The sequence below is a fragment of the Perca flavescens genome, chromosome 9, assembly GCF_004354835.1.
Source record: "Perca flavescens isolate YP-PL-M2 chromosome 9, PFLA_1.0, whole genome shotgun sequence".
Lineage (NCBI taxonomy): Eukaryota > Metazoa > Chordata > Actinopteri > Perciformes > Percidae > Perca > Perca flavescens.
In genome coordinates, this window is record NC_041339.1 from 23,058,555 (window position 1) to 23,086,508 (window position 27,954).

The following is a 27,954-nucleotide window of genomic DNA, read 5'->3' on the forward strand; positions in this document are numbered from 1 at the left end:
TTTCATGAGATTCTGGGCTGAAATACAGGCCTCTCATTATTTCATAAGCAAATGTGTCTCTTTCAAATCAGGCTTTAACTATTTGGCTTCAGTGGAAACCCCAGTTTATGTCTGTCACTGAAAATTCCTAGCGAGTGTGCTGGGAGTTGTTGCTCTCTGCCTGCAGGTACAGACCGGCCTCCTCTGTCTGCCTGTCTGCAGATATCATACCGCGACGTGATCTGTTTAGCTGCCTGACTTAATGCTCACCTGCTCACGCGCCTCCGGCTGTGTGTGTGTGTGTGTGTGCGTGTATATGTCTGTATGAGTGTGTATGTTGACTTCTTCTGTCTCCTCACAGCTGGAATGGCGTCTCCGTCTTTATCTGCTGCCCTGTGATTACATACACAACCAACACACACACACACACACACACACACACACAAAGAAAGATTGATGGACTTTTACTACACTGACAACATGTTTACAAATTGAAACGCTGTTAATCCGCTAGCAAACAATATGCAGTGAACAAAAAAGCACACGCAAACACACAGAAGGATTGACAAGCTGGACTGTAAAGAATGGGGCTGGTTACAATAGTTGGGGAAAAGGAAGTAAGAGAGCCGGATTGTACATGCAATGTCTTTGAGGTTCTTTGTACATCTAAATATGTAGAACAAGGGGTTCAATTCCCACTTGTGCTGAAACTGGATGCTTTCCTCTGTGTTGAAAGGCCCTGGATGTATTGTGTGCCAAGCATATTATATATATATTTTTTGTTATTTTATCCTCAGGTTGTCACGCCGCTGACAGATGCAGGCTGACGTGTACAACGCTCAAAAAAAACACACAGACACACTTGAGTAGGGGTCTGAGACCCAGCTGGAGGTGGTCTTCTGCCAAACCTGACTGTGTTCATATTCATCACACACACACACACACACTGATTGGAACTGACAGGACACACACACACACACACACACACACACACACACACACACACACACGCACACACGCACACACAGCTGGATAAAAATATCTACTGGTGAGTGAATCAATATTTGAAGGGCAACCTGCTATCCTAAAAAATATATAACAAGAAACTATTTAACCACCTCTGCTGCATTATTCTGTCTTTGACTTCTTTTTCTGCTATTTCATCTCCCATCACAAATGGCATGTGCACTGTACATTTAAACAAAGGGAGGCCATTGAGAAAAGAGAAATAGAAGTGTATGTGTGAGAGAGAAAGCCACAATTGGATGTAGACCAGTAGCAGTGAGTGATGTCGTGAGAGAAGAGCAGACTGGGGAGAAAAAGCGAGAAGTGAATAATAGCCAATAGACTCTGAGAGCGACAGGATGAGAGAGAGATGGAGAAAGAGTGCCTCTCACACAGACACACACACACACACACACACACACACACACACACACACACACACACACACACACACACACACACACACACACACACACACACACACACAAAGCAGAGACTCCGCAGGGCGCCAAATAATAACCTTCCTTGTCATTATCATCGCCCAGCCAAACCGCTCCACACCTCCTCCACTTCCTTCCATCTTCAACCCAATCATTGCCCTATCGTTTACAGTGTGCTGCTAAATGGGAACATCAATAGAAACATCCATTAGCAGTGCGAGTCCTTTCCTCTCTGATTCTCAAGTGCTTTAATAGTCGGCACACACACACACACACACACACACACACACACACACACACCTTGGCCGACTGTTAACCAAGCTAGCCTTGCGCAGGCAAAGCCGAATTGATGGAGTGTGGAGTGTATCATTACAGCTCGTTAGTAACATGGTTGCTGTGAGGGCCGTGCCGTCAGTTAACCTGAAGCTAGAAACCATGAGGATGGGGCGCTTTCTGATTTACAGTTTTTTCCAACTGCTTACACACGTTTTCAAAACTATGTCTCCTTTTTTCAAAACTCTACACACAATTCCTAAAACTGCACACACAAAATGCAAAATGCCTCACATCTCCTTCAAAATGAAACACTGCATTCAAAATGCCATGAACACATCTCAAAATGAAGCATTTGAATCAAATGGCTAACACTTTTTTCATAATAGTAAATATATGGATATACCAGGTACACACTGTTGTTCTAAATCTAAAGCTCTTTTATCTTTCATAGGTTTATATCTACATTTACAATGTTCTAGAGTGAAAGTAAATCTGCTGAAAGTGGTTGAAAAGTGCACCTGCAAAAAATAATGGAATGTTACAGTAAAACAGAAAATATTGATTGGGCAAAACATCACGTTAGTAAGAGTAGCACAGTGTTGTATACAGTAGCATGAAACAAGAAAACAAAAGTACAAACATATGTAACCAAAGATATAATTTTTAGAATAAACAATATGTGTATGTGTATGTGTGTGCGTGTTTGTGTGTGTGTGTGTTGTGAGTGTTTGTGCATGCCTGTGTGTCGGGGCAGGGGGGTGTGTGAGATGGCTCTCCTTCTTACTCTTCTTCCCTCCTCCTCCTCCTCCTCGTTGTTATCCCCTGTACTTCCTCCTACTCCTCTTGCTCTCTGTCTATTGTTGGCATCCATTGTTCAAAACCGATAATCTGACCTTTGACCTTGGTATAGGCCTATACTAAAGCAATGATTGGTAAGTGTTCAGTTATGACATAATGTGTTTGCAAATGTGAGGAGTGTGTGTGTGCCCTGGTAAATAAGTGTAGCATTTTGATTGGTTGGGTTTAGAAATGGATAGCAAGTCACTTCCTGTTAGATTTTTGTGTTTTAGGTAGAGAATTGTGTGTAATGTTTTGGAAAAAGTGTTTTATGCAATTGAAAGCTGAGTGAAAGGCTGAGAAATACCTAATGGTTTTGGAGATTTGCTGTGTAGTTTTGCACTTTGAGTGAGAGGTTTCAAAAATCGTGTGACATGAAAAGATTTTGTGTGTAAGCAGTTGGAAAAAACTGTAAGTAGCTTTTATACAAGCAGCAATTCTAGAATGTCTTCTTTCATTTATGTATTTATTTATTTTGCTCATGTTGCATTGTTTTTGCATTGTACTTTTCAAAATGTCACTGGATTTTCTCTTTAAGCCTTTGTAGGTGGCACTTGTTAGTCTTTTCTGGCAACCATTGCTCAGGATGACTACTAAAGCCTTCTTGTATGTATTACAAACACACCATTGTCACTTTGGGATACATTTTCCCTGAGAAGGACCTGCCAGACATCAGGTGTTTAAACCTGAAGAGTGCATAAAAATAAAATACTACTGTGTAATATCCATTAGTACTAGTATCCAAACTCATGAGCTCTGATTTATATGGTCAAATGAAATTTAGACCATAAGACCACTGTTACACACATGAATCCAACACTGGCATAAGACCAAAGTGTTAACTTCTCTTTTTTGAGTCGATGTACTACAGTTTTTTGCATACCACATTTTCAATGTGATAACCTGAAAACATACTGTATGGATCAATCCAAGTAATCCTATTTGTTGTTTACTAATGATCTATTTTGATCAAAACATTTCATAAAACACACAAACGGTTAACTGATCATAAAAGGACAAACTATCATATTTAATGCAATATGGAAGGCCAGCAAATAAAAGGCCAATCTTATTTAGAAGTGCATTAATACCTTGTTAACCTTAGTCTGAACTTTAGTCTAGTAACTAAAGTATGGGGAGATGTTTGACAGTTTAATGAACATCAAAATAAATCCTGCCCAAACCTATTTAAAACAGTAGCAGAATGAGAAAAAGATAAGGAGGGACAAGAAGGGCAAATACAGCGAGTGCAGAGGGAGGGAAGGGTTTCCCACAATGCCGCCTCACACACTTTAATTTCAGCATGCATGTTTTTTTTTTTAGGGCGAAGCAGGATGCTGGGAAGCCTGGGAGGGGCACAGGGTGGGTAAGTGGGGCTGGATATGGGGGTTTGTGGGATATGTGGTGCGGCTGTTAAACTTGACTTGTGAAAATTGGTTTTGACTGATGGAAATAGAAGGAAAAAAATGAAGCAGGTTTTGTGCATGCACACAGAGACACGCTACAAATGGCATACACGTACAATTAAAATTAAAATGACATTGCATGAATTAATTCTTGTTCCAAAATAAGACATCCAAATTTGATGTAAAAATACATATTTACAAGCACCAAGAAACCACTTTTAAGAAGTTAAATTACTGAATTCAGCTAATTTCTTCTTCTTTTAATTACTGAATATAAAGCATTTTGGAATAAAAGCCATCAATTTGTCTTAAATTACTCAGAGGAGAAAATAGCAGTGTATAATGAGTTTGTTTTCTCACATTCACAACATTATTATCCCCTAACTCGGTGGTCTCCGATTCTTACCGTAAAAGGCATGTGTGTGCGTGTGTGTGGCACGGTGGTGGTGGTAGACCGCAGACAGACTCTAGGTGCCGTTGCACGTGTGTGTGTAAATGCATGCCTCCTTCATGTCTGGACCTGGACAGAAAACAAACAGAGGAGAAGAAAGCACAGGATAAATTCAGGTGTTGTTTGGTAAACCATGTTATTAAAATGTCATACACACTCACACTGTGATGTACACTTAAATTATTCATCAGCTCTGACTGATGCGTGTAACAGTATTAGCGGTAATATGTTTGCACTTTCATGTCATATGTACAAGCCCACTCACAACCCAGTTCTTATTTACACTCTGGGTGGTCTTGAGAAACAATAACAAGCCACTGCTGTGAGTACATTAACACAATTCATCTTATAAAAAAAGGTTTGGACGTAGGCTAGGTGGTTTAAAGTAGAAATACTGTGATGCCTCAAGGACATGAGCCCCGCTAACACAAACATATGGAGTCAGCCTTTAAAGCCACTTTGCAGTTTGTGAAATCAGATCTAGATAAAACATGCAAGTGATTGTGTTGCGATGGCTGTTGTGTCTCTTCTAATAAAGCTCAAATGTCATTAATGTGCTTTTATGTGGTGCCCTAAACAAAATAAAGAATGTCGGGATAATGAAAGCACTGACTGTAATGTATTATATAGAGCTGGGTGTCTGACATGCCCACAGCACGGTGAGGCTGGGAGTGATGTGCACTGAGACAGAATGAATTATCAAGAGGACTTCCTGAGTATAACATCTTAAGTTGACCAGATGGTATTCAGCTAAACCGATACATGATTTACTTTGTTTGAAGACATTTACATTTACAATCATAATTAGCAAACTGACAAAAATGTATTTTACTTCTTTTCAATAAGGCATCAAAGGGAAGGTATTATAAGGATATTAGTGTGGAAAAGGATATAACATTGTGCATGTGTATACATGTGCATGCAGTACGTTTGTTCTCCGAAAGGCTAACACTGTGCATTCCCTGCTTCTATTTTTCTCTATCCTAGCAAAAGAAAAAGCGGCTAAGACTGCAACTAATTTTTGTTTGATCCATAAAATGTCAGAAAATACTGAAAAGTACAGTACAAAGAACAATCATTTTGGAGCATCAGGAAAGCATGGAAAAGATGAGTACCCCAATTAAAAATGGAATGTGTGTATACACTGTATATCAAAAAACAAATAAATATATGCACGTATTATCATTACTATACTGTAGTAGTAGTTGTAATAGTATTAAATCACATGATAGTTTCCATGGTTCTTCCAGTATCCCCTGATTTGAGTGCCACTTGGTCTCCCATTATGACTAATAATGAGTCACACTGTGTACTCTGAAAGCTGTGGGTTCATTTGTAGTCAATAAGGACATTAGAGTTCCTGTGAAAGACAATCATTTTTTTTAGCTACTTTGGCCAATAAGGATTTATTTGAGCACCCTGCTGTTTGCAGTTTTAAGAAGTCCCTCAAAGTCCTTCTTACTTCTTTGCTTAGACCATTTGGTCCTTGGCAAAAACACTAGTGAATGGTCAAATGTAGATGCGGCATGTAAAAGTGCTTCTTACTAAATATATCTAGAAATCTAAATATGCTGTTTTGGACCAGGCCTGCGATCATAAACTACACATTTCTGTGCAGACTCTAACTTTGATATTTTATTATATGTAATAGTAATATTGTATGCTTATCAGTCTTCTTTTTCCTTCCTATTAAATGCAGTCAGTCCCATGTATTATATAAAGCAGTTTAGACACAGCTCTAATGAAACCTACGCTAGAAAAATAACACACCACACCTTAATAAATGGACCTGAAAATTCCTAGAAATTAAATGTACAATCTTAAAACCTAGTTGCAAATGAAAACACACACAAAAAGAAGAAAAGAAAATCGGTCCAAAAGGTTGTTGAAAGGTGGCTTGCGAACGTAGACTTGCATATAAAATATTACTCTGAATTCCTCAGCCGGATCTACATTCATAGAGAAAGAACAATGATTGACCTTGGCCAGATGAAAAATTGCCTCAATTGTTCATACTTCACTTTGATGTTAAATACAGTGAAAAGGGGCCGCACAGGAATACTGCTCGCCACAGCTGAAGGAGAAATTAAACCTTTTATTCCTAAAAACTGCCTCCCTCGTTTCTCTTTCTAAAGTTCCACTCTGTTCAATTGCCTGCATCTGCCAGAATATGCATGCAATTTACTATTTCTGTCTTGCCCGAGGTAATGCATCCTTCAGCTGCTGCTCTTTTCTATGGTATGTTCCTTCATACAATCGTTTTTTTTTTAACCACCTCCTGCATCATTTCTTTCCCACCTCTCAATTTTTCTCTCATTGTTTTTGTTCTCTCTCACTCCCACCCCTCTCTTTCTCTGCTCCAGTTAGCAGACTTGCCGAACCCAGGGAGGGCACCTCAGTCATTAAGGTCCCGGCACGGAGTCACCAATTTATACTCTCATTAACAGATCCATGTGCTGCTCAGTTCATAAAAAAACCCCGGGACCACCCACATGTTTAGGCCCCCTCAAAACAAAATGCAACAATAAAAGATGTGTTCTCTCTGACGGCTAAATGAGCCAATTCACGCGAATGGAAAGAAAGAAGTTGGAAATGAAGGGACGGGTTCGATGATACACAGGGTGTTTATGTGTTAACGAGAAGACGCCATTAATCAGGGTTGAGTGCCTGAATAGTCCTTGTTGTGGGATTGGCCTTGCAGTTTTTGTTCTTTTTATATAAAATAAAGGAAGTCTTGTATAAATTACAGTTTGTTTCCAAATGTGTCAGAATAGAGTGTGTGCGTAAGCGCAGTTTATAGGACAAACTGCGCTTTAATTCATTCCTTGGTTAGCATGCGTTTTTAAACTGTGCGGTGCTGTATCAGAAGCACGACAGAGCAGTGTGCCAGAAGTCATGTAACACTGATGCAAACACCTAATTTCTAGTGACACAGGTGATGTTCTTTCTCTCTACTGACTGCTACAAAGAGACTGCAGGGTCAAGCAAAGAAAACGCAGCTAGAAGTTATTAATGAACACCTCCTTGGAATTTGAAGCCAGTTGTGGTCCTGCGTGGCTCAATGGACAAAAAAAAACACAAACATTGCAAGTTAGGAGTTCAACTTCCATTGGGCCACCCAGGGTTGAAATGTAAGATACTTGGTAGAGTAAGACATGTCTCAGCTGTATGGAAAAAAATCCTGCAATTACAGTTTTTCTTTCAGGTTTCTTTGAGCTAAATAAGGGCACACAGAAAAATATATCTTAAAGAGTAGAGAAGCATTTATGGTCTTTATGGTAAACTTATACATCTAAGCCTTTTTTATCAGATGGCTTCAGTTCAATACTAAAGATAAAGTAAAGACCAGCATGAAACTGTAAGATGCTTCGATAAAGGCTTCCAGATAAACGGACCTGAAGTTAAAAGTTGCTAAAGTTGGTTCTATGATGAGATGTAAAGTCATTGACTCACTGATGTCCTTTGTAAAGTAAAGGAGTAATTTGTAAGTGTACTTCTATGAATGTCAGGTAAATCTGCCAACTGCTTTGATCAATTGGGATTTTTTTTTTTTATCTGCTGCACCATGTCCAAACGATACGCATACCAGACAAGGAAACAAGCTCCATGGCTGTTTGCATTTCTTTACCTTTTATGTCTTAACATACTATAAACACTGATCTTTGTGCTTTGTCAGGGTATGTCTGTGTTCTTACCATATTGTGCCTGTTTGTAATAAAACTAGCAGAGGCATGTAGAGCTAGACCACCCAGAGCAGTTACCCAAACACCCTCCTTACTCACAAAAAAGAAAGAAAGAAAAGTCACTAGTCTTAATTATATCCATCCTCTGGGCGTGTCTTTCTGCCTAAAACAGACATCTGAGCCAGCCCCCCCCCACCACCACCAACAGGCCACAAACCTCACCGAGGCCTTATGGAAAGAACGTTTTGGTGAACATATTGACCTTAGATGGAAAAACCTATTCATCACTGTGAGGAGTTATTTTTACTGAGATTACAAAGACAATCTGATTTTATATTGTTTATTGTTGGATTATCTCCTGTACCCTAGACTTGACTTTAAAAGTTCCTGCAGAGGTTTGTTTGATAACAAAATCTGCAAGATGTTAAAATCAAGTAGAAGTGGGATGAAATACCAATAATATCAAAAACCTGCTCAAAGCCAAGACTTACATGAAAGAGAGGAAAAGACTAGACAACCCTTGCACGCACACACACCCGTACGTTGTAATAAAGAGGCGTCTGCTCCAGGGAGGAGGCTGTTGTGACTGCACTGTTCTTTTTTATGATCTATAATTTGCATGCTGGCAGTGTGATCGGGCAACCTAGTGGTGTCCACATAGAGAGACATAAGACATAGAGACAGAGATAGAGTCTACACAGGCAGGACCCCAGCGGCTATCTGCCAGACAAATCCTCCCAAGGCTTTGATCCTCTGCCCACGTCTCTCTGCGGTTTTTGTTTTTAGACAAACAACTGTGATGTTTTGCTGAAGTGCAATGAGATTCCAAGGCCCCAAAAAAAGGAGGACTCTTATGATCTGCTGCAAAAAAACACAAAGGAACACCAGCTCAAAAGAGCCAATTTATGATGAACGCAGCTTAGAATGTATGTTCATCACCCCTGTTCACCCCTTCCTTCCTAATGTTTTCAATATTCTCTTCACCAAGGATCAATTGGTTAATCTACTTCTGTTGCATTTTAGCTTTTGTTTGCTATCAAAAGCCATTTGTTCCAAGCAGTGTGGGTAATGACCCTGAGCCGACACTTGCTGTTTGGCCGGGAAGAGCAAGCGCAGGTAAGTAACCTCATATATTCTCGGGGGCTGAGCTAATGAGAGGGAATGGGAATACGGACTACAGTCCATCATCTACTTAGGACGCAGACAGCAGTGCCGTCGTTCTCTGCTGAGTGTAAAACACACACACACACACACACACACACACACACACACAAAACACCCTAACCATCCTCCTCTTCATGCACCTAATTTTGCTCCTGTCTTAAGTAAATGCACTATGTGTAGCATTTTATCATCAATAAGTCAATATCACATTAGTTCTGAGACATTGATATTATTACTGTAAACAAGCTGGCAGTTTCCTTTGACCTCTTAACTGAATTTGTGTAGATTTTGTCAGTCTGCTGGTATGTTTTACTGCACAAAACATTTCAAAGATGCCATTCTTCCAGCACAAAAAAATCAAGTAAAATAAAAAAAAACACTACAACACTACCACAGGTGTAAAAGCCATCAGTCCTTTGGACAATAGTTGTACTTATGCAATTTTATGAAAATAAACCACCATTAATCTAACATGGATATAGGACTAATGGAAAAAATAGTTTTTCAATAGCTTATAATAATGACATAAGGATTCTTCATCATAAATTACCAATAGAGGTATATATAAAAATAAATTTCAGAGCGCTGTGCATTCTTTATCGTTAGCTTGTTGTACCATCAGCTACTTAAAGTAGCAGCCGTATATGGAGGAACACACATGCATGCACAGAAGAGGTATAGCGGAGTGTGAATTCCCCAGCCATGTGAGGCTGAGTGAATTCTGCTGTGATGGGACAGTGGTAGGGGGTCCACTCCTCTGCCTTTATTCGATTCAAGTCGAGCCTGGCAGCCTCTCTCACTGCTCTGGCACGCACACGAATATTTATGCTTGTGTATGTGGAAAAAGAGAATGGATACTGGAATAAGTACTGTACTGTATTTAATGTATATGTGCATGTGTATATATACTTTAAGTGTGTTTGTGTGCATTTTCCGGCCAGATAACTCTAAGGGGATCATTAAAGTACAGAACTGTCCCATCTCTTTTTGCATTTCTTTATCTCTGTATTCTCTTTCTCAACTTCAGTCTTCAAAAAAGAACAATAAAGAATATTCAAACATAGACCTTTCTTGAATTGCTCTCATAGCGATCCAAAAGAAACCCCCAAGGCCAAGCAGAAAGGATTCAGAGGCCTCATTTAGTAGGCAGGTATAATCGAGACTCCCCCATCCCATCCCATCCCTCGCAGCAATTAGAGAGAGGCCAGGAAGTGCAGTATTTTATGACCTTATAAAGACAGAGGCATCGCTCTATTGGCCCTCACCCCCACTTCTCCATTTACCAGTTCTACAGTAATCCTCCCCTTTTTGGTTCTCGCTCAGGCTCACTTTGAAATCTTCTCCACCAACATCTCTTTCCCTTTCTTGTTGATTCCTACTCTCTCTGAAATATAGTCTCACCACCACCATCCTTCTCAGTTTTAATTTTTCTATCTCTGCCCCCTCATGACCATCAATCTTTCATCCACCCATCATCCATCTAGTCATTTTAAAACTGTTGTGGCTTCAAACTCAATAAAAGCGCTCATTTTAATCTTTAATCCTCTGGTGGTTGGTGGGTGTCTTTGCTGAGGGGGAAAATGCTTTGATGGAGGAGCACTGTTGTTCTATGCTTTCCTTTGTGTGGACACAAATGTAACCATTTTCAACACTTGTCCATCAGGCTTCTATGCCCGTTCCCCAACTAGAGTATGTTCTCCCCCTTCACCATTGTAAACCATCGTTCATCGTTTGCCGGTTATTTTGCGTGAGCGTGAAACTGACAATTACTCGCTCTGTCCTCCAGTCCTGCATTGAATTAATACAAGTTGACGGAGTGACTCATTTGCTTGTCATTTCCCCATATGCATTTTTTTAAAATATGAAACCATGTGACACATTGTGGCCTCAGCATTGCAACCCAGCCTAAAATGGACACCCAATAACAACCATTGCGCTTCTTGAGTCCTGCAGCTTTTAAAGCCAGCTTAGCAAGACTTGGCTGCTCCTGAAAGACCTTCTTCCACCGGAGCGGAGGGCAGACACACTTGAGAGGAAAAAGGGGGGGGAGAAGAAAGAACAGTGCCCTGTCTGGATACTTGCTTACAACATCCTCCATCTTATTCCTTTCTTTTTTCCCCAGACTACGCTTGCATCATTCGACCAGTTCCAAACACAATAGGATTGTGTGTAGCTGTACAACTTGTGACTCCACTAATCTCTGTTGCTTGATATATAGCACATCCATCAAAACAATGATGAAAGAAGAAGCGGAAGGCGTTTCTCCATCAAATGAGTTCAAAACCCACTTCCATTTAAAAACAGCTTTGTCTTGTCCAACTGGAGTGATTTGGACAATATTTGAAATATTGGGAAATTCCAATCATTAAAACTGATTCGTTTTGGCATTGGACAATGTCTTGGAGGATAGTTTCCCATTCTTTTAAACCATCTCTGTGCACCCCCACAACATTCCTAATCTTTTTCATCATTTTGCCATTTAAAATGCTGAAATGCCCTTTCTTTTAGTGGTTGTCATTTGTAGGTAATCAGAAAGATTGGGCCATGCAGCAACGGCATTGAGAGTACCTAGAGAAAAGAACTGAAGGGAGGTGAAAATGTGAGAAAAGACAGAAGGTTGCATGGCTCAGGCAGACTGAAAATAAGTGAGTGAAAGACATGAAAAACTAGAAGAGAGAATTAGATTGACTGGAATGGGTTTATTTGAAATGAGTTGAGCTGAACTGAAATAAGCTGAATTGAATTTGTTCTGTCTTCTGCAGAATGTCATTGTGAGGCACAGTTCATATTGTAAGAGAGTGACAGAAAATGACTTTTGCAATGGCAGGGCACAACAAGGGAGTAAGTATTATGTTGTGTAATGTCACAGGTTCATTTCCCTAACAGCCAGGGTCTTGAACCCTAAAATGCTCATTTGTGCACTCCCATTTTGTATCATGACGGTATTTTGACTTATATCCAATTCATGGTTGCTTTTACATTTATTTGATGTTCTAAGGAAAGAAGGAAGAAAAAAAAAGTGGCACCTTTAGAAAGTCAGCTTTCACAAATTGGAAATCCAACCCAAAAAAGATAGCTGAAAAAGACTCACCAAAGAGAAAGAAAAAAACAGATCCTGAACATGACCCTTTACAGAGCCTACAATATAATAATAATAACACCAATAATAATAAAATATAAATGACCTATACTTCGATCACAGGGAAATGCACTGGATTTTCTATGACTAAATGTAAGAAACCCTGGACTGGATCCAAACAAGGCTTTAACAGAAAAAGCACACCATTGCTTTAGTAACCTCTGGGTGGAGGGTGGAGGTTGAGGAGTCTTATCAGAAGGGAGGATGACAGGAACTGAAGAAAAAAAACATTTTCTTTTACTCACACTGCCTCTCCTCTTTTACTACCCCCTATCTGTGTACGGTGGCAGTCATTCTGGCTGTGCCTGCATGGTGGAAAATGATTTACTGCTGCTTTCAGCCTCACACTGAGATAGTAAGAAGATTAGTCTCTGAAACTGGTCGCTTTGGGAACCGCTGAAACACGTTAAAACAATAAGGTGGCTCTTTTCCAAGTTTCACTCCTGTGTTATGCCTTTTGACTATGCTGTTCTCCAAGGTAATGTTTTACATCTTTTTACTCCCTGCATCCCTGAAATGTTGGACGTTTTAAAATCCGTAATGGATGCTGGAATATCCTCACATCATGAAATGGATTCTCTCTTTTCTGACACAAAACAGGGACGTACTAAACATCTGTGATGACACAGGGGGAGTTAAATGCAGCGGCATAGAGTCATAATTAGGATATGAGTTCAATAAGATCAATACTGATTAAGATATTACCATATTATAAAATGTGTTGGACCGATATTCAGTATCGATGAACAAAGAATATAAAATACGAAGAGTATTTCCTTTGAATTTCCATCTTTTTGGGGTGGAAATAAATAGTTTTAGTTTAAACGGTTCCTAAATGCAAAGTAATGCAAAGTGGTGCATATTGCCTATTTATTATAAAAGGACACCAAATTAATTAAATGTATAAAACCCTCAATTACATTCAAATATTAAAATGTGGGGGGCGCCAGGGTAGCACACCTGGTTGAGCGTGCGCCCCATGTACCAAGGCCCAGTCCTTACTGCAGCGGCCCAGGTTTGAGTCCTACCCGCGGCCCTTTGATGCTCTCTCCATACCCCTTTTTCTGTCTTCGTCTGTCATATCAAGTAAAGGCCCAAAAGCCCCAAAAAAATCTTTACAAAATCTTTAAAAAAATATTTAAAAAATATTTAAAAAATATTTAAAAAATATTTAAAAAATATTTAAAAAATATTTAAAAAATATTAAAATGTGCAAAGAAATCTAATTTCAGGCTGTTCTTCTCTAGCTGTGTTCAGAGTGAAAACAATCTTATTGAATGTAAATGATGCCAAGCCAATTATACTTGATCCATTGTCATCCATTGGTTAGCTACAGTCGTGATAACATGGAAACAATCCACTGTCAACCAGTCCCACTTTGCGCAATTTCTGCATTTCCAAGAGACCAAATTATATAAATGAAAAGATACAACATACACAAAAATGATAATTGCTGGTGGGTTCCTCTTCAGTACAGAGAAATGAATGTGAGTGGAAAACAGAAAAAGGTGGTGAGATAAAGGCAATAGAGAGGTTGAAGATGCAGCAGGTGACTCAGCCAGGATGGTTGTTCTTCACCGGGCGGCTGCGGCTCGACGCCAGGGACACACACAAAAACAAACACAGACGCACTCAAAGGCATAACAAAAACACGCGCACGCATGCAAACACCAAACCCACCCCAGGTACACAGCTGACTGAGGCAATCAGGTGAAGGGGCAACAAAGGATAGACAAACACACGCACACAAGACAATGTATAACCCCGGGGTAAACCGAGCTCTCTTACCTCTCTTTCATCGCTCTTGTCTTTTTCTCGTTTGCTCTTCTGCTTCCCTTCCTTCCCTCTGCTAACGCTGCAAGCGCTTGTTCTGTTTCTTCTTCTCGTGCCAGGTCCTTTCATGGACAAGGAAAAGGACAGAGAGGGGAAACAAAACCATTAAGAAATTGTTTGGAATAGAGATATCTCTACCAGCACCACACATCAAGAAAATAAATATATAAAATACTCCATTCATAGAGTTCGGCCTTGTGGGATTCCAGTTATTGCCTCTAAAATTCAGTTATCTTTCAAAACAGTTTCTCACTCGCCATGTAGAAAGAATGTATGAAATACAATTCGATGCGGTTCACGGCCTAAAGAAGCAGGTGCTTGCACAAACACTTAAAGTCAAGAAATATTTTGTTATGTTGTATTTTATCCCAAGTGATGAGTAACTGTTTTAAAAACATACAGTTGAAAACCTGCACAATGCTGAGCGACAACAACCGGTGTTGTATTTGCAGAGTGGAGGAACATTGCTGTAAGGAGGAATGAGGTTCAATTTGGGGTCAGGAAGCACCAACTATAACAACCATTGGCAAAAAGGAGCCATAGAATGACGACTATTAAGCTCCTATACTGCTGCATGCCAATCAGTTTGCATACCTGCTTTGGCTTGTTACTCTGCGTTTCATCGTTCAGTTTTTTTTTTTTTAAGATGACGTGTAATTGTGCTGTTCGGAGAATGATGAGGGTTTGCGTGTATGCAGTGTCTTACAGCGCATTCATAAAATTGCTAACAGCTGTGACAGCAGCCATCGCACACACAATACACACCTTTTGCCCATCTCATTTGTAGCATACAGCTGCACATATAAAGCACGAGGGTTAAGCAAATATTGTACAATGGCCAGGAAACACTGAACCATCCCTCCCTCTCTCACACTCACTCACACTAACTGCAGCGTTGCTAAGAGTGTGGCAACGGTGTGTGTGTGTATGTGTGAGAGAGTGTGTCTGATATGTGTGAAAAAATGACTGGCACTACTTGTCCTCTTTAACACCCCTGCTCCCCTCCCATTCATTTTAATCTCTATTCTTAATGATAAACCTCCTCAGTCACACTCTCGCTCCGTCTGTACCCCTCCACCCACACCCCTCCAGCCTGGTGTTGACCCTCTGTAAAACCCCAGCGAGGCAACAGTGCTCCTTTGTTTGCCCGCCTCCCCCTCCTCTCTTTTTGCCCCCTTGCCCTGCCCCGGACGACGCTGGTTGGCGGGGACGGAGGCATGCCTCGACAGGAACGCCGGAGAAGAGGAAGGGAGGGAACGAAGGATGGAGGGAGGGAGGGAGGGATAGGATAAAAATATGTAGGTGGAGAGAGGGGGGGGCACTTTGGGGGAGAAGAAAACACAATTTTTTTTCTCTTCTCACTTTCATTCCTGTAATTTTCTGTCCATTCATCACTACATTAGAGGGGCTTCTCAGAGTGTGTTTGTGGGGATGAGGGGGTCGGGTATCGGAGGGACTACGCCCTCATTAAACCCACCGACTCCAGTTGACTGAGATTTGAAGAAAGTCGATTGCAGAGGACTATTTCTAGTTTGGACTAGGATGCTAATTATAAAGACCAAAGTAAATAGTAGATAGAGATGAAAAAAAAAAAAAAAAAAAACTTTGACTCCAGATTTGTTTTTCTGCTCTGAAAGCACAAAAACACTTAAAAAGAAAAGATCTGTTCCTTGGCTTTTACATTCATATGGCTCAGAAATAATGTGATATTCTAAAAGGCAATTTGTAAAAATAGTGTTTAAGTACACAACTTCATATTTCTCATTTATGCAAAAAAAAATACTGGACCTGCCCATTGAGGTTAGTTAAGACATAATTTTAGCTGTTTCATTCTGGTACCACTGCTACCTCAGCAAATCCAGTTCCCTAATAGCATAATACTGCTCTTGTAATGGTGCCTGGGGCATGTCTGATTTGGAAGAGGGAGACAGCACAGTAGAGCATTGCCTTTTCCCCTTAGCCAAAAACACACATGTGCGCACACACAGACGCTGTGGCAGCTCCAAGGCAATTGGACCATTAACCCCAGCTAATCTATCAACATTATGTTTATAGAAAACGCTAATTCATTCCGTGTGTGTGTGTGTGCGCAGGTGTGATATGCTGTCTTTGTAAGCCATGTGTGTGTCGGCACTGCTGCGAGTGTCGCGTCTCTCAGTATGCATGTGTGTACACTTGTGTGGCATGGCTGCCTGTGTCTACAGTGTCTGCTGTGACAGACACAGAGAGAACATGACAGGGAATGTGAGAAATAAAAAGTGTGTGAGTGTGCTAATGTGTTTTGTGTGTGTGTGTGTGTGTGTGTGTGTGTGTGTGTGTGTGTGTGTGTGTGTGTGTGTGTGAGTGTGAGAGAATGTATGTGTGGTGTGACTGCCAGTGATGCAGCACTCAGCCTTGATCTAGACTCCTGCCTCTCTCGGACACCCCGCTGCGCCTGCTTCATCAATCAATAGGACAGATGAAGACGGTCTCCTGCCGCGCTGCGAGGAAAAACGGTGGCTTGCGTGCGCGAGTGTGTGTGCGTTTCTGCATGTAAGGAGGCTGAATGCCCTCGGGGAGAACGTGGCAGACATGATGCAAATCTCCAAGGTTTCCTGCCCACACAGAGATCATCTGCACTAGATTTCCTTCTTGTATCGCCAGAAAAAGTCAGACTCCATTTGATAGCTGATTTGCATAGACTGATATATTTACCAGTGTTTTAACCCTAACTTCCTACAACCTCTTCCAAGTCTCAGAAGATGTTACACGGAAAACATGTTTTTGTGTAAACAACTTTCAACTCAATTCTATCATTTTCTCACCTTTTGAGGGTTGTGGGAAGTGGTGCAACTAATTTTGGAAGCGTTTAATATAACAGCCAAAAATCATGCTACATTGATAACACAACTATTCTCTCTCTACATCTACAATGTAATACCAGGCTAAAAAAAGCACCAAAGAATTCATTTCTGTTGGTCAGATGAGACATTCACCCTGAATCCAGGAAAACTCAATTACATGCACAAACTACTGTAATTACTTACTCCCTCGCCCACACACACACACACACACACACACACACACAAACAGCCCATTGATGTGTCTATCTACACTCCTTAAAACCCTGGCTATAAAAAAAATACGTCTCAGGGGCTTATTCAAAAAATCTTTATGAAAATGGTTTTAATATACCTTCAGGCACAGTCAAATGAAGTGGAAAATACTTAAAAGCTGAAAAAAAAAGCAGGCGAGCCAGATCAAGTGAACTTTAAAAAGCCTGCGAGACTCTGAACATAGCTGTAAGAGAAACACCTAAAACTGCCACTCATAAGAGCATGTGTGCAGGCTAAAGTGATCAAAAATAGCTCGTTGGGTGTCATCAGAACCTGGTGTATTTACTCATTTGCAAAGTAGGAAGATACACCCTTGGAGAGTGCACACTACTACCAATTGTTTATTGAAAACAAGGGATGTGAAACGATTAGTCATTGCAGTATACGCTTGTGAGTCAGAATAAGCAGCAAGTTTGGTTTGAGAATAGCTCAGACTGAGAAAGTATAGTGTTCCCATAGGTCACATTATGATTCAGGACACCCAAACTTAAAAAAACATTTGTGCTAACCTTTTCAGAAATGATTTAGGGTTGCGCTAGAGAGGCTTTGTCCCTGTTTGGATGTGGATGCATTTGTGTTTCTATTTCTTAAAAATATTTACAGAAACTACAGATTCTACTACAAAAACACATGGTTTTCACTTATACTGCATTTTATTTTCTTTAACTTAGTTAATATGGAGGAATGCTGACATGCTGTTAAAGAAACCTTTAGTTTTAATAAAAGTGTCCTCAAAGTACAGTAAAATTAAGACCATGAATCAATTTCACGACATTGAAATTGTAGACGTAACTGTGCAGAAAGAGTAGGAAGCTAGATTTGGGTTTATTTTGTTACTGGGAAGATGGAATGTGTGTCATTTCCTGGTGCTCCAAATGTCCAAGTGACTTGAATGTAAAGCCACAAAAGCCATTTCTCCCACAGTGCCTTAATCCTCCAAAACTGTTATCAGTCATTTGGAGGTTTTGACTTCTCAGTATGCAGCAAGACCGTTTTGTTTGTTTTCAATGTAACTTGTGATATTTGGCCGAGGCTCAGTGCTCTCTTTGTTAGCCATTGTGTGGAGATGAATGAATCTTTCTTCCAAATTTCATACAGAGATGCACTGTGTGAAACCATAGAAACACCTTTGAGACCATTAAACTGAATTCTAGACTATGCAGGGACCAGGAATATGCTGCTATATAGAAACTGATATAAAGCAAGTATTAAGTCTTGATTTAAGGTAAGTTCTACTGTACTGTTACACAAATTTCAAGCGTTAGTTCAAGTGTTTTTTTTCTTTTAGTGGTGTCCTGCATGTCTTAAGATGCTTCTTCACACATCAAGAAGAGTACATTTAGTGATAGCATTGTGAGACTGGAGAAGAAACAATGGCATTGCAACTCATTGTTCAAATTAGAAAAAAAAGCTGTTCAAGAGTTAATTTCTCACACGAGCAGTCATAGATTAGCAAAAATGCAAGCTGAGGCTGCAAAGCCTTCTGGTTTATTGATGCTACCGTTAAGAAATGAGCATTACTTCCCTATTCTGTGATGGATTTTTCTCTGCATGACTGTTGAAAGTCAGTGCAAAATGGCAGAGCTCTTGTTTTGATTTTGAGCGACTCATAACACACTGTATGCTCATAGATCAAATGTGCTTTGACCTGATACTATTCTGAGAATATCCTTATACTGTGTCACATTTACGTTACACAGTCATTTACGGAAATGCATAATGTAACTACAGAAGGGGCCAAGAAATGTGATGCAGTCTTTCTTTGAAAATAGTTTTAATCTGTATTCCAGTTAGGATTAGAAAAAAAAGCATATGTGTATGGAGAAAATTGACTGTATAAATTCTCAACCCAAAAATTAAGTAACTGAAAAAAGAAAAATCCAGACATGAAATCCTGTGTCAGTTCCTAACCCAAGATGACCTGATTACATCGGCACATTGTGTGATTTGACATTGTACCGACGCCTGACGCTCAGACAAAGGAGCCGGTGCAGGCCTCGAGGGGGCAGATGACAAACACTCCTAAACCATAGCCAGACATAATCCCCCCCACCAACCCCCCACCTCCCGCCCACAACAAACGCACAGCGGAGGGGGACTTATTCAGAACATATTAGGGAGGTGAAGGAGGCCAGGCACTGAGGGACTCTCCCCACTTGGCTGTCCTAATCATCTGAGACATGCTCTCCAGAGGCAGATCCCCGCCCAATCCCCTTCCCGCCTACAAACCCCACCCCACCCCCAAATGCATGACCCAGACACGTCCAGGAGAGTTTACAAGGGCGCGCGGCCATAACTAACTGGGGAGGCTGACCAAAATGAACAGCTCCTCCCGGGAGCTGTTGTTTAATTGTCCATCTTCTTGGTCCAAATTAAACATGCTCGAGCACATTCAAGTATCCATACAGACACACACCCCTCCCACTGCCAACACCCCACTTTTAAACAGACTGGCACGTTCCATAGAGCATGCCATTGATGCAGAATGATGAGCGAGACCCCATTGTCTCGTTATATTGTCTTCAATTAGGCAGTAGATGATAGGAGACAATGAGAGAAGCATTTGTAATCATGAGCCTCCCAAACTCATGCTGGGAAACAGAACTTCATTATGCCCAATGGTCCCTCATTGACGATAAAAGCAAGAATATGCGTGGTTCATCCTTAGGAAGTTTTCAAGCATAAATGACTTGGAAAGAAGTGAGTCACCAGGAAATGCTGTAGGGGGTTCTGAAACTGAAAAACAACAGATATGTGGAGAGACCAATCTTCTTTTGTCTGCACTGCATGTGAACAGCAGGTTTCAACCTGAGAAATCTTCTTACATGTCTCCTCTTCACTTACCTGAAATCTCATCCTATGCAAGTTTACCACCCCGATATTTCTAGTTATAAAAGTCATAATCAAAAGGGCTTTTAGAAAAGAGACATTGGTTTGAAATAAGAAGAAAAAAAAAGTCACTGATAATACTTTAAGAACAAGAAACTTAGTGTTTTTTTCTGGGATAGTTTGTTAGGGATGAATTTACAGGAATAAAGTGTAGCCGTTATGTCTTTTCATCTTCGCAACATACACGTTGTACAAGCTTAGATCTGAGAAGAGAAGCTCTGGCAGCGCTGGTGTCAGCTCAGAGCCATCTGTAGAAATTAAACTTCTTTAAGAAAGCGAAAGAAAATCTCGAGAGCGTATTATCTGCATTTACCTGGAGAGTGTTCAGCTGAGAAATGACTCTAACCTGACACTTTGCCGGCTTTGTAGCTTACCCCGTCATTTAAATCACGTTCCAACATGGCTGTTAGGCTTTGATAGAACTATCCGACCGGACAAATACAGCTTTCATAAAATTGTGCAAATGATTTCTTTCAACTGGGATCGCCGCGGTATTGTTCCCCCATCCCTGACCCCCCCCCCCCCACACACCGCGTCTTTCCTCTCTCCTCACGGCACAAAGAGCTAATCTGAGACGAACACTCGCACCAGCTCTGACACATTGTCAAACCAAAATGGGGTGATTTTATTTTCTTTAAATAATGTAAGTGAAGCATGAGGTAAAAGCCATCATGCATGGAGGACAACAGAGGGGTTAGAGAAAAAGCTTCGTATTTTTCTCCCCATACACGCTGCAGGGATTATATAGTATGCTCCCTTTTACCCATCTTTCCCTTCAGCGGTTCTTCAACATGTACAGAATCAGAGAGTGACCAGATAGATGCATAAACGTTTTGGTTTTTCCCATTTGCAGATGGAATCAGTCTGTAATGGGTGCCAGTAGGAGGGATATCCGTCAAGTTGAGCAGCCCTGGGGCCAACCAACCTTTCCTGCAAGGCCTCGCTCCCTTATCTGATTCCAGCAGACGGGGTGAGATGATGGCCATGCCAGCCAGAGCCTTTGATTTTTTAAGTATATCCCTCTGCTTTCACACTGCTTTATTGATCGCCGACAGACCTCATTGTGTTCTTCTGCTAAAAGAGTGCTTTGAGAATTCTCTATTTGTAATGTGAACCCCCAGATGAGCAGGGCAGAGAGGTGGACAGGCACTAATCCTCTTTTTGCCCCAGTCACCAGCATCGTCTACGATGATTCTTGTGGATCGCCCGCCAAGTTTCTCATCGCCAGAGGCGTAGATGACTCCCATCTTCCTGACATTTCTTTTTTTTATGGGGAGGGGTCAGGGTATAATTCACACTTTAACGCCTCACTTTTTCTGAAGAACAATAGCTGAGGTTAGTTACCTAGAGTGGTAGTCAAACACTAGAAACACTAGAAAACACTTAAAACTAGAAATGCCGGAATTCCATAACTACTAGAACTGCCCTGACCGCCAGATTCCAAACTCTATAATCTCTCATAATAAATACTTAATTGTTGTAATTTTTGTAGTTAATTGATACTGTATTATGTATTGTGTTAGGATATCTTTAGAAAAACGTAATAACACCGAAATGTACATTTTAACGAGTTTAATTATACATTTGAGTAGTAATACGCCTATGTGTTTTAATAATTCATATCATGGCATAGTAAACCGTAATTTCATAAATATGGTGTGGAAATTCATTCAACTTAACTCATAACAGCAAAATAACAATTAAAAGTATCTTATTTGAACATTTAGCTATAACCTAACCTGGCACTGCCTCCGTTTTGGCGTCTGCCGCGGTGTGCAGCACTGCTCGGACCGAGCGCCGCTGCCCTTTTTTTCCTCCATGAACTCCGCTCTCAGCTCCTCTGCCAGTTGCTGCATGAACTTCCTCCGGACAATTTTACTGCTGGTGCACTCCTTGGAGAGGATGTGTGCAATGATTCCAGCCAGTTCGAGGATGTATAAAGTTATATGAACATGTAAACAGCCACCTACGTGTACCGCGCCTTTCACAGACCGAGGGCCCGGTGTTTGCCTTCTGAGTCAGAACAGAGTCCATCCACGCCGTATAAGCCTACGTTAACGACTCTGGCTTTGCCTTCGGCCCACACTTGTTACTTGAGACCGCTAGTTATGTTTCTCTGACAGAGATTATGGTAGTTACTAAGGCAAACAAGACGCATCTTCAACCGCGCGAAAGATTAAAATCAATACCGCGAAAATCCGAGCAGTCAATATGACCGTGTATGGCCAAAATAGGTAAAAGTGATTGTATTTTCTTTGCCTTTCGTGTAATGTATATGAAAACAATTTAAAATTAAAATACAGACTCTTTTAGGAAAAGTCAGGCAGGATTGTATTTTTTTATTCAGCAAAGTTATTACACATATAAATTTCAAAACAGTCAAAATGACCGTCATGGCCGTTCTAGTGTTAAAGGAAATTGAACACATACATACTACCAAAGCAGTCTGCTCGATGCTTACTGTATTTCTACAGGACCTTTCAGCTGCATCGATTTCAGTTCATTCTTGATTGTTTTTGACCACAGGCTAAATGTTAAATGTGCTCATTGACCTCTGTGGACCTGACAAATTACTCTGTGTTGAACAGCACCACGCAACAGTACAAAGTAGGAAGCATCTGCCTCGTCGCTCCACCCAGATGGCAGCAGAACGTATGTAAATTGGTTCATTAACCTTACAGTGCTTTAAGCAGTGGGCCATGCAGAGGGCTCGTTCCATCCGGGGTTTCTTGAATTTTTATTAACGCCCATTAATGGCATCGGGAAAGTTTCCCTAATGGCCTGAGGTGGTTCACTGTGGTGTTATCAAACACTGTAGTAATTATACATGACATCCCTTGATTAACAGTCCTGTGATTATTGCACCATGTCAGATGATCTTTTTTTCCCCCTGTTTAAAGACAGTCATCTATTTTCTTGGCAAGAACATATTTCAGAGGAAGAAAAAAGAAAACGAGGCCTCATATTATCACAACGCTCCCCCACCCCGACAAGCAGGCTTGGATCTTTAACCCCTGACAATAGAATGGCATGAAGAAAAAGAAGCAGGGGGTGAAAATGTTTGAAAGGATTGGCGTTTTCATACAGCGTTTCCCCCCAGTGCTTGCAGAGTGTGTGAAAAATGATCTTGCAGTGCGTGTCTGTGTGGGAGCTTTCAGCAGTGAGGGCTTGCACCTGGAGCAGGGAGGAGCATGCGAGGGATCAAGGGTCACCTCGTGGGCTAAACAGGATTGGAGTTCTCCATCTTCCTAAGAAGGCAAGACGACCACTGCGGCTGCATTGCACAACATGGGCCTTTCACTCACCCCTTCCTTCCCTTCTCTCCTTCCTTTCTCGTTCACCTCCTTTTCTGTTCTCCTTTGGAAAGGCGCGGTAATCCATAATCCACTCAACTATCAGCGGCTCAATTATCCCTCCCGTTTGCCCATTTTCTCCCCTCGGATGGAGATTCAAAAACAATTAACCTCTTCACGGCTGGGGACTTTTCCCAGGAAAGGGCACGGTGGTAATTGAATGACTCCACCATTTACATTCCTGACCATGACTTCACTCATTCACGCATAAATCTGGTTACCGTAAATCCTAATCTGTGGCTTTGTGATTGTCCAATGTCATTATCACGGATGTTGTATTATCAGGCTATGAAGACAGTATTTTACTTCAAGCGGTATTTAACAGGACAATCTGTTAATATTTACATAACACCCATCTGACCTACTTCAACCTTAATAGCTTAACAGAATTTGTACTCAAACATGTTGACAGTTTAGTGATTCAGAAAAAGATGCCTTCAAACAACCTAAAATAATAATTATTCTCATGTCAAACTCAGTAGACTCTGTAAACTGTGAACTGGACTATTTCACACCAAGTGTCTATAAACTATTGCGCATCCCCCGCATCCTCAGCCTTCAATAAAATGTTGTCTTCTCCCCCTTCGTTATGGAGGGGCCTCCTATTCATCTCCAGGTAGAAAGCCTCAAAGTGAAGGAGGGAAGAACAGCTTGTTGCTCCCATTGAGCTTTTTTATTACTTCCCCCTTCAAAGGGTGATGGTAGAGGAAGAGACATCCTAAATCTCCTTGATGCCATGATAAACAGAAAACACATACAAAATAGTAGCAGGATTTCGGTTGAAGCTCTGTGCAAATTTGACCAACACGTGTTCTTCGTAACATCGTATTGGACAAGATGAAATGGTTGAGGGTACAGAGAGAGCCCATTCCAGCTGTTAGGGGATAATCTTCTAACAAACAGGTTGGTCAAAACTGGACATTGTTGACAAAAACAACTCTGGAATTATTAGGCTTATTCGACCACAAACCGAAAAAAGCATTACATACACCTCTACTCGTTTTGATTTTCACTGTGTTGTCGAGCAAAGATGTCAAACAAAGACTCCACTCCAACCAGCCATTTTCCACAAAGCAAGCTAGCTTCTTCTTATCTAGCTAAACCAGCAGCAGCCAAATGATGTAATCCCTAACCAACAGAAAACAAAGGCATGTACTCCTCAAAAGGAAGAATGAATTTGTCCGTCAAAGAAATCCACATATCGAAGCATTTTTTACCAACTCCCACCCTTTAATTGGTGTTTTCTCTTTCCTTTTGCTCGACTTCAGAAACCACATCGGCTTAAGACCCACCTCAAAGATGCCCAGCACGTCGAGGTGCGACAAACAGCATCTGAGGGCCTCATTTAAAACCTCCAGTAAAGTAAAAATCGAATCTTCAATAAGAAATTATATTTTATGTTATTTGACGCTCAAAAGATTCAACTCCCGTTCATTACTAATGGGATAATTATTTTATTGACCCTAATTCTTTTGAATTCCGAGACTCAGATTTATCAGCATCACAGTGTAAAAAACTTAAACAGGGAAAACGTCAAGCTTTAGAGCCTCCCGTATGTGGTACAGCACAACCCTGAACAGTCATATAGTACAATTAATGTAACGCTTAAAAAAAAAGAGCTAAGTAGCATCGCACTTAAACCCCAGCTAACTGAACAAAATAGTGTACAATTAAATAACTACAGGCACCATGGCCATAACTAGATTCTTGCAGACGCTCGCCAGAACAGCATAGCTTAAATCTCCCTTTTCACACACACTGAGATAAACACACACACACACACACACACACACACACACACCCACACACACACACAGAAGAAGTCTTTGATGTTTCTTTATGAGTGTGTGTATTGCAGCTGTGTGAGTAACCCACTCTATCCAAGATCCATAGGCTACACAGTGGCAGCAACAGTAGCGATGAAACTGCAACGCTGTACCACACACACACACACACACACACACACACACACACACACAAACAAACAAACAAACTCGCAAACAACATAGCTTTTCCTGATTGTGGATGGAGAAAGGAGAAAGGGGCACAGGCGGCGCCTGCATGAGGACAAAAAAGAGACGACGAAGAAAAAGAAAACCTCAAACTACTGGCTGTGCTCCAGACAGGAACTTCTCTTGATCATTATGTCTAGCCTTCAGGTGTCTGGGTTCGGGCCGACTGTAGGTGGTAGTTAGGTGGGGGGGGGGGGGGGGGTGTAGATAACACAACAGCCAGACAAAGATGGAATAAGAGGGCTGCCTACATACCACCAGCATCAAGGAAAGGAGGGTGGGAGGCAAGGGAGGGAGCAACAAGAAGAAAAAAGGAGGGTTATAAAAATTTCATTAGACAATCCTTTGCCAATGTGACTTTCTGTATCAGTTTCCTTTTCTTTTTTTGTCAGCTCCCCTCCCTTCTCACTCCTCTAGAGCGTTGCCTCTGATAATGGGGCAGACAGATTTTATAGGTCCTAATTAAAGCCATCTGAAGCCTTTCAAAACATAAAATGGCCCCGGTCCCCCGCTCTTTTTCTCTGATTGTGCAGAAATCACAGGGCACCGATTTTTGATTGTGGCTCCAAAATATACCTACATTTTACAACAGCCCCCTGCCTCCCCTGACCCCACTACCCCCTAATTTCCAATCAGTAAAATGGTTTAGTGAATGACATGACCTCATTGAGTGTCTGTCAAATTCACTGGAATTTGACATAAATGCTTGATGGCGGAACAAATAATTTCAAAATTAAAAGACATTTCAGTTCTTTATCTGAGCCTGACCAGAGTCTAAACTTAAGGGATGATTTTTTGGTCATATCCTGCATTGAAAATGTCACAAAAGATTATTGAAGATCCACCCTTATCCTGCCTGGCGGGTTGAAGTGGAGTGCAGCCCTGTTTTCGTGCGCTTCAAGTACTCCATTTTTCTCTCTCTCTCTCTCTCTAGACCCTCCTAATTGTCCTCATTGAGCCGTGTGGACCGGTTGCATAGCCTGCCTGTCTGGCTGGGGTCAGCGGGTTTACCGTGTGCTTTTTATCTATATTTCATGCTATGGCGCTGCGCGCAGACAGCCACACATTCACAATGAGAAACAGAGACACAGAAAGAATGTCGACAGGATGAAATGAACTCAAGAGAACACTCAAGCATCAAGTTAAAGTACATTTGTTTAGCGATAAAAAAGAGCCTATAAAGCGTTTTTTAATGTTTATTTCGCCTTTAATATAGCCTAAATAAAAAGGACAGAAAGCTCACGGCGCAAAAGTGACACATGCAGTCATACATTTGAAACTGTCTGTAATCGACTACAAATAGGACTAGACGATAAATATAAGTTCTACTTTCCGGAATAGTAGCAATAAATAAGCGATTAGAAGAGGAAAAAATATAACTTACGATTCATTTCAATAACTTTTGGGCGTTATTTTCTCGCCCTTGCGCCTCTCCGGTCGTTCGGAGACGGAAAAAAGTCTGTTCCTCCGGCGAAGCGAACTCATTCTCATCGGCAGGATGGTCAGCTTCATCTGATGGCGATACAGTTTGCATAAGATAACACCTGATTAATTCTGCCGAGGACAGTGGACGTCCGATTCCGCCGGTGTCAGGTCTTCAGTGATGCCTGCACTCGCCGGGATTGAGTGCTGAGAGGAGAGGGAGCGCACAGAAAGGCGTCATGTGAGCAGGAGAGTGGTGCGCCATTGGCCAGCCGGGGATAAGTATAATAATGCTGCTCTGTGCGCCATTGGCCCAGGACGGGAGCGGAGGCGCCTCCTCACTTGGCTGTGCGCAAGAATGTGAGTGCGGCTCACTGTTCATAATTGTCAGCAGCCAGGGAGGGGGGGGTGGGGGCAGTAAGTAACAAATTGTTCCAATGATCTGTTTTTTTTTTTTTGTCATCTACGAGTAGCGTGGGGAAATGCACGCATTATGTTTCCTCTCAAAAAAAGAGGAATGAATATAATGTCTGGTGAGTCCATATATCAATGAGTAACTGTCAACTTGAAGATGGGAACACTTTAATCTTTACAAGGTATTTGATCTCAACGTTTTCAGCAGTATGAGTAAATATGACAAAAACAAAAATGAAAGCTCTAAAAATACAGCAAAAGAACATCAACTGTACCGTTAACATTGGCCAGATGATAATACTATCTTGTCAGTCGACCATCATTCCTTATGTAGTTCAGATAAGACCTTTTTCAGTGGTTTGGTACTGCACTGATAACATGTTTAGTGTTTTACGGTGAAATGTAGATCTGTTACCCTGATACACATTCATGTATCTGATTTAAACAGACCTACAACTGCAATGACATACACAATTACAAGAACAGAACTAAATCATCTGGTTTGTGGCCCATATAGTTTGATTTGTTGCGTTGTCTTCCTGGATCATTTTTTGGT

The 27,954-nt window shown here is 41.1% G+C and overlaps 1 long non-coding RNA gene across 1 annotated transcript; it reads right to left on the bottom strand.

The window, feature by feature from the left end:
* On the bottom strand, positions 1 to 27,234 carry LOC114562145 (uncharacterized). The gene is made up of 4 exons (XR_003693444.1): positions 26,947 to 27,234; positions 14,169 to 14,275; positions 4,350 to 4,463; positions 1 to 372 (listed from the first exon to the last, which is right to left on the bottom strand). It is a non-coding gene; the product is annotated as an uncharacterized LOC114562145 (long non-coding RNA).
* Between the last annotated feature and the right edge of the window lie 720 nt (positions 27,235 to 27,954).